We start from the raw sequence: 16,710 nt of genomic DNA, 5'->3' as shown, positions 1-16,710 counted from the left end.
AGGAAGCCAAAACACCGAGCGGGATCCATCCTGCTCTCTGCCTTGGCTTCCTCCATAGCCACGCGCAACCCCTCCGGCAGGGAGAGGTTGTGCGCAGCCTGTACGCTGCTCTTTGGTGCTGGGGGGGGGATATTTTTTTTCTTGATTTCCCCCCCTAAAAACTGGGTGCGCCCTATGGTCCGGTGCGCCCTATGGTGCGAAAAATACGGTAGTACTATTTAAATTATTTAAATATATTTAAATTATTATTATTTGTTCTTTCCTCCCACCTTCATATGAACTCCTGTCAGTCAAAATATTTATGTCTTTGTGGTCAACCATTGAAGCAATATGTTGCTATGCATCATTTTGTGTCTGTTAAAATTGTAATGGTTTTGGAATATGTACTCTGACATAACTTTGTTAGTGTGCTTTGAGAAGTTCTCTGAGTGTTCATTGTTGTTGTGTTTTATTTTTTATTTTCATCTTGTGTAATTGTTGCATACCATATGTAATTAAAAGTAAATAAATAATGTTTTGAGAGGCATTTAAATTAAAAAAGAGAAAGGCAGACATAAAGTATAAATCAAATATGTGTACAGTTACCATCTGTAACCATATCCTGCATAAAGTCCACCAAGCCTTAGCACGGGGTAAGGAACCTCTGGCCCGTGGGCCAATTCAGGCTTAGCATGGGTCCCAATTTGAACTGCAAACAGTGTCCACCTGCCCCACACCTGACATCATTTGTGTGGTCAGGTGTGTAGCAGGAAGAGACACGGCAGGATTGGGTGCATGAGTGAGATCCCCATGTGGAACTCAACTATGCAGCTGGTGTCTGCAGAAAGCAGCTTTGTGCTCCAGGCTTTGCCAAGCAAAGGGCTGGCAAAAGCCCCTTGCACTTTGGTTCCCAAGTGACTGACAACCAATGTTATGCAAGGGACTTTTGAGAGGTTAGCAGGACAATCTACCTATCAAAGTTGGCCTGTGGGGGTGGGAACAGATTATGACTTGCTGGGCCAGAAAGATTTCCCACCCATGCCTTCGAATGAGCCACTGCTCTCGTTCCTCTTCCTGCTGCTCACACATTGATCGCAGAAGCTGGAGTCTCTGTCTGGAATTGCTGTGCTCAACAATCATATATGCCAAGACAAATAAAGCTTTAACTGCCACATAAATCTGTCAGCAGAAATTTCCGGGGGGGGGGGGGTAAGCTGTGCTAGTTTGTTGCAGCAAAAACAATAAAGAGCCTTGTGTCACCTGAGAAGACAACCACCATTTCATGAACCAGTCTTTAGGTTGCTACAAGACTCATTGGTTTGAATCCTTAGACAAATCCCCTAACCCATCCTACACTGTTCAGGAGCTGCCGCCCCCCGCCCCTCCAACAAGGCATTTGGGGGGGGTCCACTGCAGAGATGAGTTGGGAATAGGAAACTTTCTGTCCATGCACTTCCTGAAGTTAACTAATCTTGGGGTTTGCTGTTATGCTGATAGCAGAAGTAAGCTTATCAAATGCTGAATTTTTTCATTTGCTGTTGCTTTAGCTTGGCTGAAATTGGCTCTTAAATGCTAATGATTAACCAAGAATGGGAGCTGAAGAACAGAATTTCTGCAGAGAAGCACTGGTCTTAAAAATGAAGGGTGCAAAACTATAACTGTCTCAAATGCTTAAAAAATCTGTGCTGCAGACTGTTACACTTGTTTTCTGGAGTTGGGAAGAAAATGTGAATGCAAGACACCTTTCATGGACGAAACTTAATAATACTTACGATCCAACAACCTTATTTTTATTATGAAACAAAGAGATAACTACCATATCTTCATGAACTACCAATAGACAGAGTTTTGTTGTTTTGTTTTGTTTGCTAGAGAGTCTTAACTTCTGCTTGGGAGCACAATGAAATCAGAACAAAGCAGACTGGAAAAAGTGTGCCCCAGTTAGAAAGGACCAGAACTGCCTTGTCTGCTAGGCAACCCCCGTTGCCTGCAATCAATTCACAAGAGGAAAACCATAGCGTGGCATACACAAAGAGCAGGTGCTTAGCGGAAAGGTACTGGCAAACCAAATGCAGGCAGCAACTGTTTTAGGCACGTCCAATGTGTGTGTGACTGCACATTTGTTCATCATGCTGACCTGGAAGTGACCTGAAATCATCACAAAAAGAGTAGAACGGGGCAGAGGCAAAACAGGCTTATACAGGCCCTGTCAATGTATGTATTGGGGAGGGGGGGTTTCCTGGAACGTTACCCCCATGCAAATTGGTCATTGCCTGTAGCTGTAGATGATGTACATGGGCAAGCCAAGTGCAGGGTCACCTCTCTATACGTGCCATGAGAACACTATCTCAACTCCAAAAATGGCAGTCAGTTGAATTAAATACAGTGCTTTTTTTCTAAAACAAAATTTACAAGTACAGTGGATGCTCGGGTTGCAAACGTGATCTGTGCAGGAGGCACATTCGCAACCTGCAGCGCCGCATCTGCACACGCACGGGTTGCGACTCGGCGCTTCTGCGCTACCGCCGAAACCCAAAAAAACGCAACCTGAAGTGTCCGTAACCCGAGGTATGACTGTACTTTCATTCCGTCTGAGACCATGACAGGAAATGAGGCCGCCATCGAGAGTAGCAACAGAACTGACGATTCACTGTGCTAAAGAAACTAAAAATGTTAAAAACTCTAGTTTCTTCTCCAGTTACGATTCACAAAATGTTTAGGGGGGTGTGTGCTCCCAGAAAAAAGCACTGATTAAATGAAAACATACACATTGAAAAATTATATACTGATTAGAAAAATATGATTCCCTGTTTTAACTATGTTCCATGATTCAAAATAAGACATAAGAAATATCAGGTGTTGGAAACAAAAGCTGTTCTTGCACATATTGTGACCCTCAAATCATCTTAATCCCCGAGCCAGATATTCATTTTCCACTGTTAATCAGGTGCAATTCACAAGTTCCACTTTCCCGCAAAAAGTTGCTCTGTGCATAGAAAGATTTTACACCAGGTTCTGTTTGTCCGCAAATTAAATCACTTGCATATTGTAAAGTTATCAATAACACAGATATAAAAGGATATGTTGCTTTGTATTTTACACTTCTGAAGTGTTCCGGAGGGGAACCTGGGACTCTGCAATTGGAAGTTGTTTGCTTTGCTTTCCTACTGCCACGACTGCAAACCAAAGGCAAGTAAGGCTTTAATTTTTATGCTATTTTTTAAGCTGGAGAGGAAAACATACCTTTTGTTCAACACAACAAAGCCCAGAAGTCCCTCACCAGCAGGTGTGGCAGTAAAGTGAGCACTCCTCAATGTAGTCAATCCTATCAATCCACCTGCAATTTTTTAAAAACAAGAAGTCACCATCTGTTCCATCTCAATCTCAAAGCACTGAGGGCACAGTATGCAATCTCAAAGGATGTTTTAATTGTATTGCACCTAAAAACAGACCATTTATTATCTTCACACCTTGCCATAATTAAGCAGCGATTAACCCTTAGCCACTAGCTTTGGGCTACAGTCATACCTCGAGCTGAAGTAGCTTCAGGTTGAGCATTTTCGGGTTATGCTCCGCAGCAACCCAGAAGTAATGGAGCGTGTTACTTCCAGGTTTCGCCACTCGTGCATACGCTCAAAATAACGTCACGCGCATATGTGGAAGCAGCAAATTGTGACCGCGCACGCGCGGGCTGCGTTCGCTTCAGGATACGAATGGGGCTCCAGAACGGATCCCGTTCGCATCTAGAGGTACCACTGTATATGCTATGGCCTCTCCCCAGGAGAGGTGTGTTGCCTTTGAAGTCTGTCCTAACCAGATAGGAGTCTGCTGTATTTCTCTCTCTCTTTTGCATAATATTTTATTAAAGCATTTTCATAATACAATAAGAGAAAAGAAACTAATTTAAATGAAAAAGAAAGAGGAAAGAAAACCTAGAGTTCTCTCTCAAAGGTAGCTCTTAACCTTTGTCTGACGCAGAAAGTGGTGAACCCTCCCAGCTCTCACCCAGAAGCTTTCCTTTCTTCTCCCAGTCTCTCACCTATCACCTTCATGTGTGTGCAATCCTAGGCCCCCACAATGGCCCAGAGCAGAGGACACCAAGGAAAACAAAAGGGGGGGGGGAAAGATGTTTAAAAGAAGTAAAGAACAGAAGAAAAAGGAAAACTAAATAAATAAAATGGACTTCTGCTTTTCTGTCCTCAGTTACATAAAAGAAATTATTCAAAATATTCACTCTAGGATGACATCCAACTGTTCTACTTTCTGCTAAGCAATATTTTCCCAATTTTTAGACACAAATGTCTCAAATTCATTCATTTTCCTTTCCACACATAAAGTCCAAAAGGGGTTCTCTATTATTAATAAATGTCAACCATTCTTTTTTTCTCTAATCAAACATATCAACTTTGCCTCCAATAACTTCAACAAACATTCCTCCATGTTAAACAATATTGTGAATATTTTCATCTTTGTGCACACAAGAATCTCTTCACTCTGATGCATCCATAATTATTTTCATATTATGTATTCATTTGCACCTGTATCTTACAATCCAATTTCCTGTTGCATTTGCCATGATTTTCCATCCTTTAAAAAATCCTTCCATTTAAGCTTCTTCCATTCTTTTTCCAAGAAAAGCACCAGATGAGTCTGCTGTATTTCTCAATGAATTCTAAATTCCTATTCAGAACAAGCCTCTTTTATTAAGGATAAGAAAAGGCAGAACATGTGGATTTGGTCAATTTTGTATGTGACTCAGCACACATATATTCAAATAACAACTCTACTGTATTATAATTTTCAATTTATGGGTCAGAGCAATTTCTTCTGCTTTGTGTAACCACTCTTTTTTAGTGTCCTTGCAGATATTCACAAGGGACCAAATAGAAATCATTAATATCATAATTTCAGTCTCTGGGCAGCTACATATAATCATTTATTTTATTTGTATGCTGCTTTTCCATGGTAAACTCTGCTCAAAGTATTTCACAACATCAAAAAGGGTTATATAATAAAATATAAGATTTCAAGATAAGTAATGAACAATTACGAAAGAAAATTTAAATAAATACAGTGGACCCTCAGCTTGCGTTACCCTCGGGTAACGTAAACTTCAGGTTGCGAAAGTGGCAAACCCGGAAGTATTTTTCCAGGTTTCGCTGCTCACGGATGTGTAGAAGCACTAAACCACGCCACGCGCATGTGCAGAAGCGGTCCTCCGGTTGCGAATTCCTCAGGATGTGGCCAACCTCCGGAACGAATCCCGTTCACAACCGGAGGTACCACTGTATCATGGAATGCATAACCAGTGGTTTTTAATTACGGTATACTACTGAGGAGCATAAGCATCTAGTTGAAAACTGATAGGTATGGTGTTAGAAAGACATCTATCATAAAAATGTACAAAAATATATCTATAGAAGAAATTTTATTTCTTCAATAAAAGTTTGTTTTCTTTAAAAGAGAAAAAGACCCACTCCAAGTACACTCTGATGCACCAGCAACTTAGGGAAAGGGACTCTGTCTGTTGTGTCTTCAGGGACAGGTAGTCATTGCTGGAGCCATACAAACAGCAGTTGTGGACCACTGCTCTTATTAGCCAAGCAATCACATTATCCTCTCTAATACTGAAATCAGTACCGCCATGCTGTTAAGACTGGAGCCAAAACAGAACCAGCAAGAAACAAGCAAGAGGGAGCAGTGTGCTAGAGTTAAACCCAAGTTATGCAGAAGCAGTGCTAGAAACTGAGATATGAAAGCTAGGAGCTAAATGGCACCTTAAACCTAGGTTATGGGCGCAACAACGGAATGTCTAGGTGTGCTTTTTTATAACAATACCAACCTAAAAATGAATGAACTGCAGCTAAAATATGTTCATTTTTCACATGGTCTACTCCTTCCTCTGCCCACCCCTAATATTCTTAAGAGAGTCTCTTCTCCAGTCTTCAGAGAGTAGCTGGAAGTAGGGAGGCAGAAAAAGGTCCTCCTTTCCTTCTACTCTGCAGTTTTAATCTGAACTCTTAGGCACAGTGCTACACTCAGAGCTCAGAAACTGCTCACGCTAATGAAATTCCTTGTCACAAAATGTGCCTAGCACAATGGTAGTTTTGAACACTATGCAGAAGTACTACACACACACAGGGAAACACCTCCCCAGAAAAGAAAAAAGCAGCACAGTGAGAACTTAGTACTTCTAGAAGCCACAATACTGCAATATCTTTTTCATCTGAATGTATGAACTGAAGCATGTGAAGTTGTTATGCGCATGAACAAATTAAACTATCAAATCTCTTATTTGGATTATATAACAGACACACATCTTTCATTTTAGCCTAAGGGCAATTTTTTCTCCAGGAGAGACAAGCACACACACTGCTCTTTTGAGGTTCTAGCCTTATAAGGAGAGCAGGACATACCCTCAGATATACATAATCTAAATTTATATCTTGCCCTTACTTCCAAAAGAGTCCAGAATCATGTCATGCTTTAAGGATAGGTGTATGATGTCAAGGGTTTCAAACCAGGTTGTCCAGCACCTTACTGTGCAACCAGCATTCTTAGTTCTTAGGTAGCCTTTGAGTGTTAAGATTGGATTGCTACCACAACCTGCTTTTGACACTGCACCTGCCCCTTCAACCTATTGCTGTCTTGGAACTCAGCCTTCTGCCTGGATCTACCTCCTACTGCTAACCCTTTGATCCTCATTTGCTTGATGCACTGCCAGACTCCCGCCTGCCAAGTGACCACATCTATTGCTTTTCTGATTTTTACCCACCTGCACCTGAATTGGATCCCAGCTACAGCTCCTCTCAGAGGTAAATCAAGGCCTAACAATACCAGATGTGCTACATTTGGCAAGCTGTCCTTAAAAAGGAAAGAAAGAACAGACTTGCTCAAATCCCAGCAAAGGGAGAAAGCCAAAACAGGATTCAGTATTTCTTAGAATCTTGCTATAGATTTAATCCTTCCACCTCAATTTGGTGAAGAGAGATTAATCTTGCCAAGTAGGTAACTTGCTGCCAACTTCTCATCTGCTTTCATTTTATGGGATAGAGTTCAGAATTTTCAGACCAGATTTATTGTTAAGGCCTGCTCTTAAACACCAGATTAGAAGTAACCCATTTTGGTTCATTTTAATTAAACAATAAGCATAGGTCCAAGTATGGACTAATGAGGTGGCTGACTTTGCCTATGTCACTGTTTCTCCCTTGCAAATATTTTGAACACTTTGCTTGGCAAAATAAAACATTGCAATTAAACTCAAACACACAACACCTGCATTTATATAATCCACATTTCTGAGTATCTAATTATTATTATTTATTCTATTTAAAGACCAACAACAAAACAGCAATATACATTAAAAGCAAGAGTTTAAAATACATTAATGATAAAGCAGCAGATAAATCAGATCATTAGACTAGCACCAGGCACTGATCTCCCAAAAGCTTGGGTGAACAATTGTCTTAAGGAACCCTGTATGTGCCTCCAAATCTTCTCTGAAGCGCATGGGGAAACCCTAGAACAGATTTAGGGGAGCACAAGAGGATGAGAGGAGAAGACTGTTCCACTTTACATGCAGAAATCCTTATGCTGTCAGAACGATCTGCTTAGTGCTATACAGTGGTACCTCTACTTACGTTTACCTCTGGTTACGTATCCTTCGGGATATGTACGCGGCAAACCCGAAAGTATTTTTCTGGGTTTCACCTCGCACACATGCACAGAAGTGCTCTACTGCGCCATGAGCAGAAGCGATCCCTCCGGTTGCGGAAATCTCAGGATCCGACCAGAGCTCCGGAACGGATCCTGTCTGCAACCGGAGGTACCACTGTATTGAATGCAAATCAGGGTCAGGGAGTCAAGGTGCCACCACTGAGATGCCCTATCCCAAGATACTGTACAATGGGCAATGCACATTGATAGGACCACAGAAGCAATGAAGTCCTGTATTACTTGTAGCCATGAAAACCTGTGCCTAAAAATACTTTCAAATGAGACCTATCAGCCCAAAACAGAGACAGCAATCCCAGATCTCTTAAAAACTTGAGGACCACAGGCTTAGCAACACAGCCCACTGCCAGAAACGATAGGATCGAGAAAGGATAGAGGGCCATGCAGCTCAGATAGGACTTGTGCTTTAGTAAGGACTTCAGAAGTTATTATCACAGAAAGCAGAGAAAGAACAAAAGGTAAGTGAATGGATGTCTGATCAGTAACTTCCCTGTGTTCCTCAAAATGCAGTTTAGAACCAACCCAAGGTTTCTAACCCTCAAACCTGAGGTCAGATATGTGTACAGAAGCAAACAAGCAAAATTGAAGTTACCTCTCTGTCCCTGGATCTACAAAGGCTTCAGAAGTGAGGAGGTCAAGTTTGCTGAAGATACTGTGATTTAGTAGATTTCCAAAAAGATTTCTCCACACTGGGAGATATTGGAGTCATGACGTATAGCTCAATAAACCCAGAATGTGGAAACTGTGAAAGATGTTACAAAATCACTAGAAAAGTGATTTAAATTGTAACTATCAATATCATTAGGGACGCGGGTGGCGCTGTGGTCTAAACCACAGAGCCTAGGGCTTGCTGATCAGAAGGTCGATGGTTCGAATCCCTGCAACGGGGTGAGCTCCCGTTGCTCGGTCCCTGCTCCTGCCAACCTAGCAGTTCGAAAGCATGTCAAAGTGCAAGTAGATAAATAGGCACTGCTCTGGCGGGAAGGTAAATGCTGTTTCCGTGCGCTGCTCTGGTTTGCCACTGTATTCAGCTGCTTGGGAGCAACAGAACACTCTCATCTCTATTTTGATTCCACAAAATAATTAAGAACAGCCACAGTACAAAAGACTGAAGACACTCTTCTTTCTCCTGATTATATCTACTACATATAGTTCACTATGAATTATCCAGATAACCAAGTGAACTTAAGAGACACTTTTGAAATATGGGGAGGAGACCCTGCCAAATCAGCAGGAAAGAGCATTTGTTCTCAAACTCCTTAAAGGACACATTACACATGCTGGCAAGAAGGAAAGAATTAGAACTGTAAATTCAGTCCATCACTGGAAAACAAAATTTGTGCCCAAGATATGACACACCAAGGAGGAATTTTGAAACTGAGTGCTTTATAGCAAAGAGACACCCAAAACAACTTGAAATAGTAAATCATTCAACCAATCAGAAGAAGCACACTGTTTTGAGTATATGAGACCTAGGCTGCGATGGGGTCTCAGCTTTTTGCACTGGTGCCAGTTAACTCTTACATCACACTCATTTTCTCTGTCACAGCCAAACAGAACTGTGTCTCTCTCTACTTCCCACCACAATGAAAAACAATTACTTCTGAAAATGGCAATGAGCCACCTTAAGAAATAACAGTTTTTTGGATTAGGTTTACAGTTCTGTAACAGTTCCAGTAATGTCTATGGGACATCAGAATGTTAATGTATTTTTACACAGGAAAAGAATTAAGTTTGTGGTGTAATGGCAGCTGATCCAAGACAAGCTGACCAATACACACCATTGCAACTCCAGGATATAAAGACTACTATGCTATGTAGAGTTCTACATTAGTTGCAAGCTCACATGTTAATGCTTTACAAATCCTTTAAAAAAAGATGTCTGGACAGCCTTGAAGACATTTTTTAAAAAATTAAGAAGAAAAATGTGGCAGACCTTTTGGGAACAATTTTCAATAATTCACTGATGCAGCTACCTTTAATAACAGCAATTGTTTTACTAGACTATCTTGTTAAATGAGCCTGAACTAGTACTAAAATAGTTTTTGTGTAATGGGTAAATACGAACTGTGATGATGTTGACTTAAATCACATGCTGGTGATAATAGGTAATATTTTTTTAAAGTGCACCTTGCATAAGTAAAAAATTGGCTGAGAATAGCATTTCTTATTAAATTAAAACTGGCCTGCTTCTTTGTTCTGAATTCAATATAGGATGTCAGATTAATAAAAGTTTTAATAATTCACACTTGAAGATAAGGATCATAATCTTTCAAAACTCAGCTGCACAGTATCCTCAGAGAGTCACCTTTGTACCCACTGTATTTATCATGGGCCTCTTAAAACTGAAGGTATGCCCGGATTTAAACAAACTGGAAAGATCTGGTCACCGTGCTGCAGGAGGGATGTGCAGAATCCCAGACTGCATTACTTGGCCAGATACATAAATATAATTCTGCTCTCTGTAACCTTTGACGGTACCTTTCAAATATCAAACCCTAAGAATGCTGCTTGTTTTGTAATCTAGTCAAATGCAGAAGCAGTACTATCACTTACATTTATCCCTTTGAATCTTTGATCCAATTGATTTGCAGCAGTCTGAATTGGATGGCAACAAAATTATGTTGCTCTGTACTTTTTCCTGCTCGCAGTCCTTTGAGGCTTAGTCAAGAGGACAGAAACAGATCCAACAAGAAAGCTACAAGCAAAGAATGAACTGAATCCTTTATTCTCTTTTAACAATGACAGCCAAGAGGCAAAAATGTATCTTACTCTTGCTTTTTAGAATTGTACTCTATGTACAGCTCAGGACCTGCTTGTCCTCAGTGTATAGGAATTGTAATGATTTGATACTGTACAAAGCCTTACATAACAGTCTTTCTGTTAACAGAGCTTTAGAAATCATTTTGGGAGACTAAATTTATGAACACTGTGTCTTAAAACATTTTGTTCATAATTCTAACCGAAAACATTTCATTTTCTGGGCCTTCACATCTCTATAAACAAGATCTGACCATCACAAGGGATTTAAGATTAAATCTCTGACTATCAGATAACCGAATTTGTTTGAATATAATTATTCACGTCATTGTATTCTTTTTTCTTATTTAAATATCTCATTTCAACTACTACATTCAAACATACATTGGAAATAAACTTTTAAGATAAAGAAAGAGGAAGTGATAGCAATAATTTAGAACATGGGACAATGAACACTGCATGTAATTTAATGAGTTTTGTTCCCCCTCCCCTTTTCTCAGCTCTTTTAATGGAAATGAATGCTTTATGTCTGCTTAACTGTTATTTTCTGAATAATAATTTGTTTTACTATAATATTGGTTTTCAATAGTGATTTTCAATATGAAGCACTGGAAACAAAACAAAAAATTGCATTTCCCCCAGAAAAGTTGTTTCTTCCCCCCCAACAATCACCTCCCAAAAAACCTGTCTCCCTCTCCATGGCTTCAAAATTTCTGAAAATTTTACGTATCTGCTCAAGTTAAACTTTAGGCATTCAATGGCATTAATCCATCTCCAAGGGTGGAGTGTAAGGACTCATTGGAATCAGTCTTAGTTGTAGATGACAGGGGAGGCAGGGTGTTTCTAACTTCCACTTCAGAAGTTGTAATACTGGTCATAAAGAAACCTAGCATGCATCTAGAAAATGTCAACAATTATAGGCTGGTTGACAACATGTCCTGAGTAAAGTGCTTCGATAAAAGTGTTTCTCTATATCCATTTAAATCAGGCTACAAGCAAGGTTTTAGGACAGAAACTGCCTTGAGCAATTTGTAGGATGGCTTTTTCTGAAAACCAAAGGTTCTTGGACCTCTCAGGTGCTTTTGATGTCATTGACCATCAGGATAATATATCTGAACAGTGTGCTTGAGATACCACATAGTGGTGGTTCTTCTATTTAGATGGCTAATTCCAGAGAGTTCTGCTGGGGAACTGTGGCTCAGCCTCTTAGTTATTACACTCCAGGGGTCTACACAATTCTATCCCCCTCCCTGCCCCTAACGCTGTTTAACATAAAACTGCTGGGAGAGGTCTGCAGAGATTTTTCTTGAGGGATCATCAATACACAAAAAGGCATCCAGCTGTTTCTCTTTTTCATCTTTTAGGTGAGACTTTTGTGCCCTGAATCAGTGCCTAGGTGTGGTAGAGGATCGGATAAGGGTGTATTGACTGATATTCAATCAAGATGGAGGTACCTTGGTAAGTGGTTTATCTGACCAGATGATGGTGTTAAATTTGTTCTGGAAAAATTACATTCTCTTATGCATTAGGGCCACAGTTTAGGGGCTAGTATTAACTCAATATTGTCACCCAATATTTATGTGACCTCTGTGGTTCAAAATGCCTTGTATCAACTTGCACTGTAAGAAAGCTCTTCTTAATGTTTAACCTAAAACCCTTTTCATGTAATATGATCCCAATGGTTTGAGTTCTATTCTCAGAAGTAAAAGAAGTAAATAAATTGTTTTATGAACTATGCCAGGGGTGGGGAACCTCTGGCCCACAGGCTAAATCTGGCCAACCAGGGCCTAAACTTTCATTTGCTAGGCCACTTTTCCCAAATCATGCCCACTTACTAAGACCTACGATGTGAGGAAGACAGAGATGCAGCTGTCAATGCACAATTAGGAGCATCATTGAAGTGCACTCCTAATATTACATTGGTAAAGGAAAGCAGGCTTCAGCTGTACCACCTAACAGCTGGTGTGTGGCAGAACCAAAGCCTGCTCAACAGTCTGCACAAGTGACCTACCCAAGGGAGTTTTTAGAACAGAAAGCCCCTAATTTCCATGCCCTACTGAAACCAGACTTAACTACAACATTCTCTTCTCTTTTTGGGTCCTGTAAAGTCCTGCTGGCAGGGGTAGGTAAGCTGCAGTCCTGCAGTGTCCTTGGACTACAAGGCCACGTGGAGTGGGAGCTGCAGCTACAAAGAGCTAGGAATTAATCGTCATCATCTAGATCAGTGTTTCCCAACCTTGGGTTCTCCAGCTGTTTTCGGATTACAATCCCCCCACCCCGACCACTGGTCTTGCTAGCTAGGTATGATGGGTGTTGTAGCCCAAAAACAAGGTTGGGAAACATTGATCTAGAGGACCACTCCTCACACTATGTAGACACAAGCTAATTCGTATCTAATTGTGAATTAATTTGCAGCTCCCTTTTAGAGAAACAAAAGCAGAATGCCGATGGGGAAGACGGAATGGACAGATAATAAACACTGCACGCAAGGGGGGTTGGGTGCCGTGGCACCTGACTCAAGAGGGGAAGCGGCCCCCTCACCCGATCGCGCGCAGACTTCTTTAAAAAAATATATATGTCGGCATCCATTCAATCGCGAAAGGAGAGGACAGGACCAGAGGCCGCCTTCCCGGTACCTCTCCCGCCAACACTTCTAGGTGGATTTGCCAAAACCCCGTCTGGTTTTCGGGGGCGATTTTTTAAAAAAGCCCCGATTCAGCTGCGATCAGAAATAACGGCCCCCTCCATTTACCCCTTGGCCTACCCGCGAACCGACCTCCTCCCAGGGCACGCGATACCCCTCCCCCACTCGTCCCTCCCCCCCCCCCCAGCTCCACCTCAGCACCCCCCTGTCTGGGGGGTGTGAGGTAGAAACATAATCCTTCGCCATCTTTTTCGATCTTAAGGGAGGGAAACAAAAAACAACAACAATCCGCAGGCCGCGGCCTCCTCCTCACCGTTCAGACGCGGCCTTCTTCTCTCGCCCGCCTTTGCCTACCTCACAGCTCACCACCGCAGCAGTAGCAGCAGGCCCAGACGTCCTGCGCGCGCAGCACTACGAGGCATGAGCGAACTGAGTGAAGCCGCTGGGAGATGTAGTTCTTCCGCCCCACCTTGACCTATTTGCACCGCGGACGGCTTTCACGTCATGTACTACAAGAACCGGCATGCCTCTGCAGGAACCCGTCATCGACTATCTTCCGCCCCGCCGACTCTCGCGCTCTCTCTCCTCCCCCTTTTCCCGCTCGCGCTCTCTACGTCCACAGGAGCCACCCTTAGGCCTGATGAGTGGTGGAGTCTTTTTCAGCCCCAGCTAGACTAGTTGGCATAGAAGTATCGCCGAGGGGGGACTACAATTCCCAATGTTGGCGAGAAAGTCTTTAGGGTGATACGCTCTCGAAATGCTGGCGCAGGATATTGTCTTCTGTATAATATAGTGAGGCTCAGAAAATGCCTCAGAAAAAAGTGGCATTTTACGAGGGGCCAAGAGGAGGATTTATATGAGAGGGCAGTCTTTCCGTATCATGCTTGGTTGCTTAATTTTATATTTTTATTCTTATGATTCCTTGCATTTATATCCCACCTTTTTCTCAAAGCAGCTCTAATGTAGCATACAGTACATGGTTCACCTCCTCATTTAACCCCCATAACCACCCTGTGAGGTAGGCTAGGCCCAAAGCCACCCAGAGAGCTTCATGGCCTAATGGGGATTTGAACCTTGGTCTCTCCCAGGTCCTAGTCTGATAGGTCCTAGTCTGATACTGTATAAGCATTATACCACACTAACCCTCAAGTGCCTCAAAGTAATAAACAACAGCATTAAAGTAGGTAAGAAAGGGCAATAAGGTCACCCCAAAATACGTACATTTCAAAGCCCTTTCCACTAAACTTAATGTCTGTGGCCTTTGCTGTGTTCATCCTTTATCTACCTGCCCTCCCAATAAAAACAGCCTGGGTAAATAATGTGTTCCCTCATGGGTAGGCTGAGAGAGCCAGATTCACTCCATCCGTTCTTTCAAGTTTGTCTTATTTATTACATTTATATCCCACCTTTTCCTCCACGTTGCTCAAGGTAGTGTATATGGTTCTCTCCCTCCACATTTTATCCTCACAACAACCCTGTGTAGTAGGTTAGGCTGAGAGGCAGTGACTGGCCTGAGGTCATCCAGGTTTATGAACCCTGTTATCCCAGACCTTATGTCAGCACTCTTTTTTCTTTCTAAGGTCAGCTCTCATAAGCACTACACTATACTGGCTCTAAAAAGAGGCATGGACAAAAATGTGGACAAAAGTGCCATACAAATCCATAGCAGAAATAACCAGAGAAAGACCACTTAAAATTGCACAGAGTTGGAACCTAATACCTAGAAGCCTAGGCTATATAAAACTGATGAGTTCTCTCATGTGTTGGAAAGGATGTCCCGCTATAAGGACATACAGTATCAGCAAATGTGGTGGAATGTCCAAAAATTGAAAAGTTCTGGGAAAATGTATTTACAAAAATATATTTTTATCTCACCTCTACAATTGTAGAAAAATATATCAAATATCTCACCTCTACGGGGAGGAAACCTTCCAGCTGACAAGAACCTACGAGAAACTAGAAATCCGAAGAGCCACCATCTTATGTGATCTCTTGTTCCTACGCAACTGCCGAGACAACAACTTAATTCCCACATGCTTCCAACTTAAATTCCACTCTAAAACCCCAGCTACCGAAAGGATCCTGAAACGAACTGAACTATCTCTAATCAGAAACGAACTACACAAGAAAAGATACCTACTAAACCAAACCAACAAAGATCTACTCACTCTTCACCTCAAACTCTGTAACAAAATCCACCCTGCACTCTGGGACAAATGCAAACAACTAGCCGTCTGGAGAGCTGAAACGGAGACCTCACACAAGACAGACACACACACCAACAAACTCCACAAACTAGAGAAACGCCAGAAGCCCAGCCACCCTCCACAACAACCCATGAAACAAACAGTACATAACATATCAGACAGGATCCTCACCTCAACTGAAACCAAAGTACTCTCCAAAGGTTTCAACTTTGCAGTCGCCCCGAGACGCATCCCCACGGAAAACATCATATGCGGAGTCGAAGCTAGCCTAACCAAAATCAATCCAGATGAAGCCAATAAAATCAGACTTGAAGTCACCAACATCCTCTGCTCCAGCAAACCACCCAGAAGCAATTTACACAAAGAAGAACAGAAAGCACTCACCAACCTGAGGAAAGACAACAACATAATCATTCTCCCAGCAGACAAAGGTAATGCCACTGTTGTGATGAACACATCGGACTACCAAGCAAAACTATCAAATCTACTCCAAGACCCTACCTACCAACCTATAAAAACAGATCCCACCACCTATCTGGAAAAAACCACCAAATCCAAAATAAAAGCCTCTCCTATCAGTGAAGAAATCCAGCTAAGAATCATCCCCAGAGAAAAATCATCCAGATGCCCCAAACTCTACGGCCTCCCCAAGATACACAAAGAAGGAACACCACTCAGACCAATAGTCAGCTCCATAGGCTCACCTCTACAAAATCTCGCTAAATTTCTCGCCAAGCAACTTCAGCCCTATGCAGAATCCATCTCTTCACACGTTCCAAACTCCTTCCAGTTCATAGAAACAATAAAGAAGCAAAACCTACAACCCAATGACCTACTTGTGAGCTTCGATGTTGTATCTCTCTTCACACAAGTGCCCATTAATGAAGCCTTGACAGCCATTCAAAACAAATACAATCCCCCCGAATACATCTTGGACCTGACCAACCACTGCCTAACCAACACGTACTTCATCCACAATGGACAAAGATACAAACAGATAGAAGGAGCACCTATGGGATCACCCCTCTCACCGGTCATCGCTAACCTGTACATGGAACACTTTGAAACCAATGCTTTAGACAAGTCAGAACACAAACCCAAACTTTGGCTCAGATATGTTGACGACACCTTTGTAATTTGGCCACACGGGAAAGAAAAACTGGATAGCTTCCTCACACATCTCAACAGCCTACACCCCAAAATACAATTCACTATGGAAATAGAAGCCAACAACCAACTTCCCTTCCTTGACGTCCTAATCTACAAAAAACCTGATGGCTCCCTAGGACACACTATCTACCGGAAAAAAACACACACCAACCGCTACTTACATGCACAATCACACCACCACCCTGCACAAATAAACTCCGTAGCCAAGACTCTCAT

General features: G+C 42.0%; 1 protein-coding gene across 6 annotated transcripts in view; it reads right to left on the bottom strand.

Moving 5' to 3' along the window:
- THRAP3 (thyroid hormone receptor associated protein 3) overlaps positions 1-13,698 on the bottom strand; it is a 41,036-nt gene extending 27,338 nt beyond the window's left edge. For 2 of the 6 annotated variants that reach the window (XM_083453100.1, XM_083453104.1), the window contains exons 1-2: positions 13,431-13,698; positions 3,223-3,316 (exon numbers count right to left, since the gene is read on the bottom strand). The gene's annotated coding sequence lies outside the window, so the exon portion shown is untranslated. The remainder of the gene's footprint in view (positions 1-3,222; positions 3,317-13,430) is intronic. The other 4 variants (XM_083453101.1, XM_083453105.1, XM_083453102.1 and 1 more) reach the window with 2 other exon arrangements.
- Between the last annotated feature and the right edge of the window lie 3,012 nt (positions 13,699-16,710).

Source organism: Podarcis tiliguerta (assembly GCF_965153285.1).
Source record: "Podarcis tiliguerta genome assembly, chromosome: 8".
Lineage (NCBI taxonomy): Eukaryota > Metazoa > Chordata > Lepidosauria > Squamata > Lacertidae > Podarcis > Podarcis tiliguerta.
The sequence above is the reverse complement of the archived record's forward strand: the minus strand, read 5'-3'. Positions and strand labels throughout refer to the sequence as shown.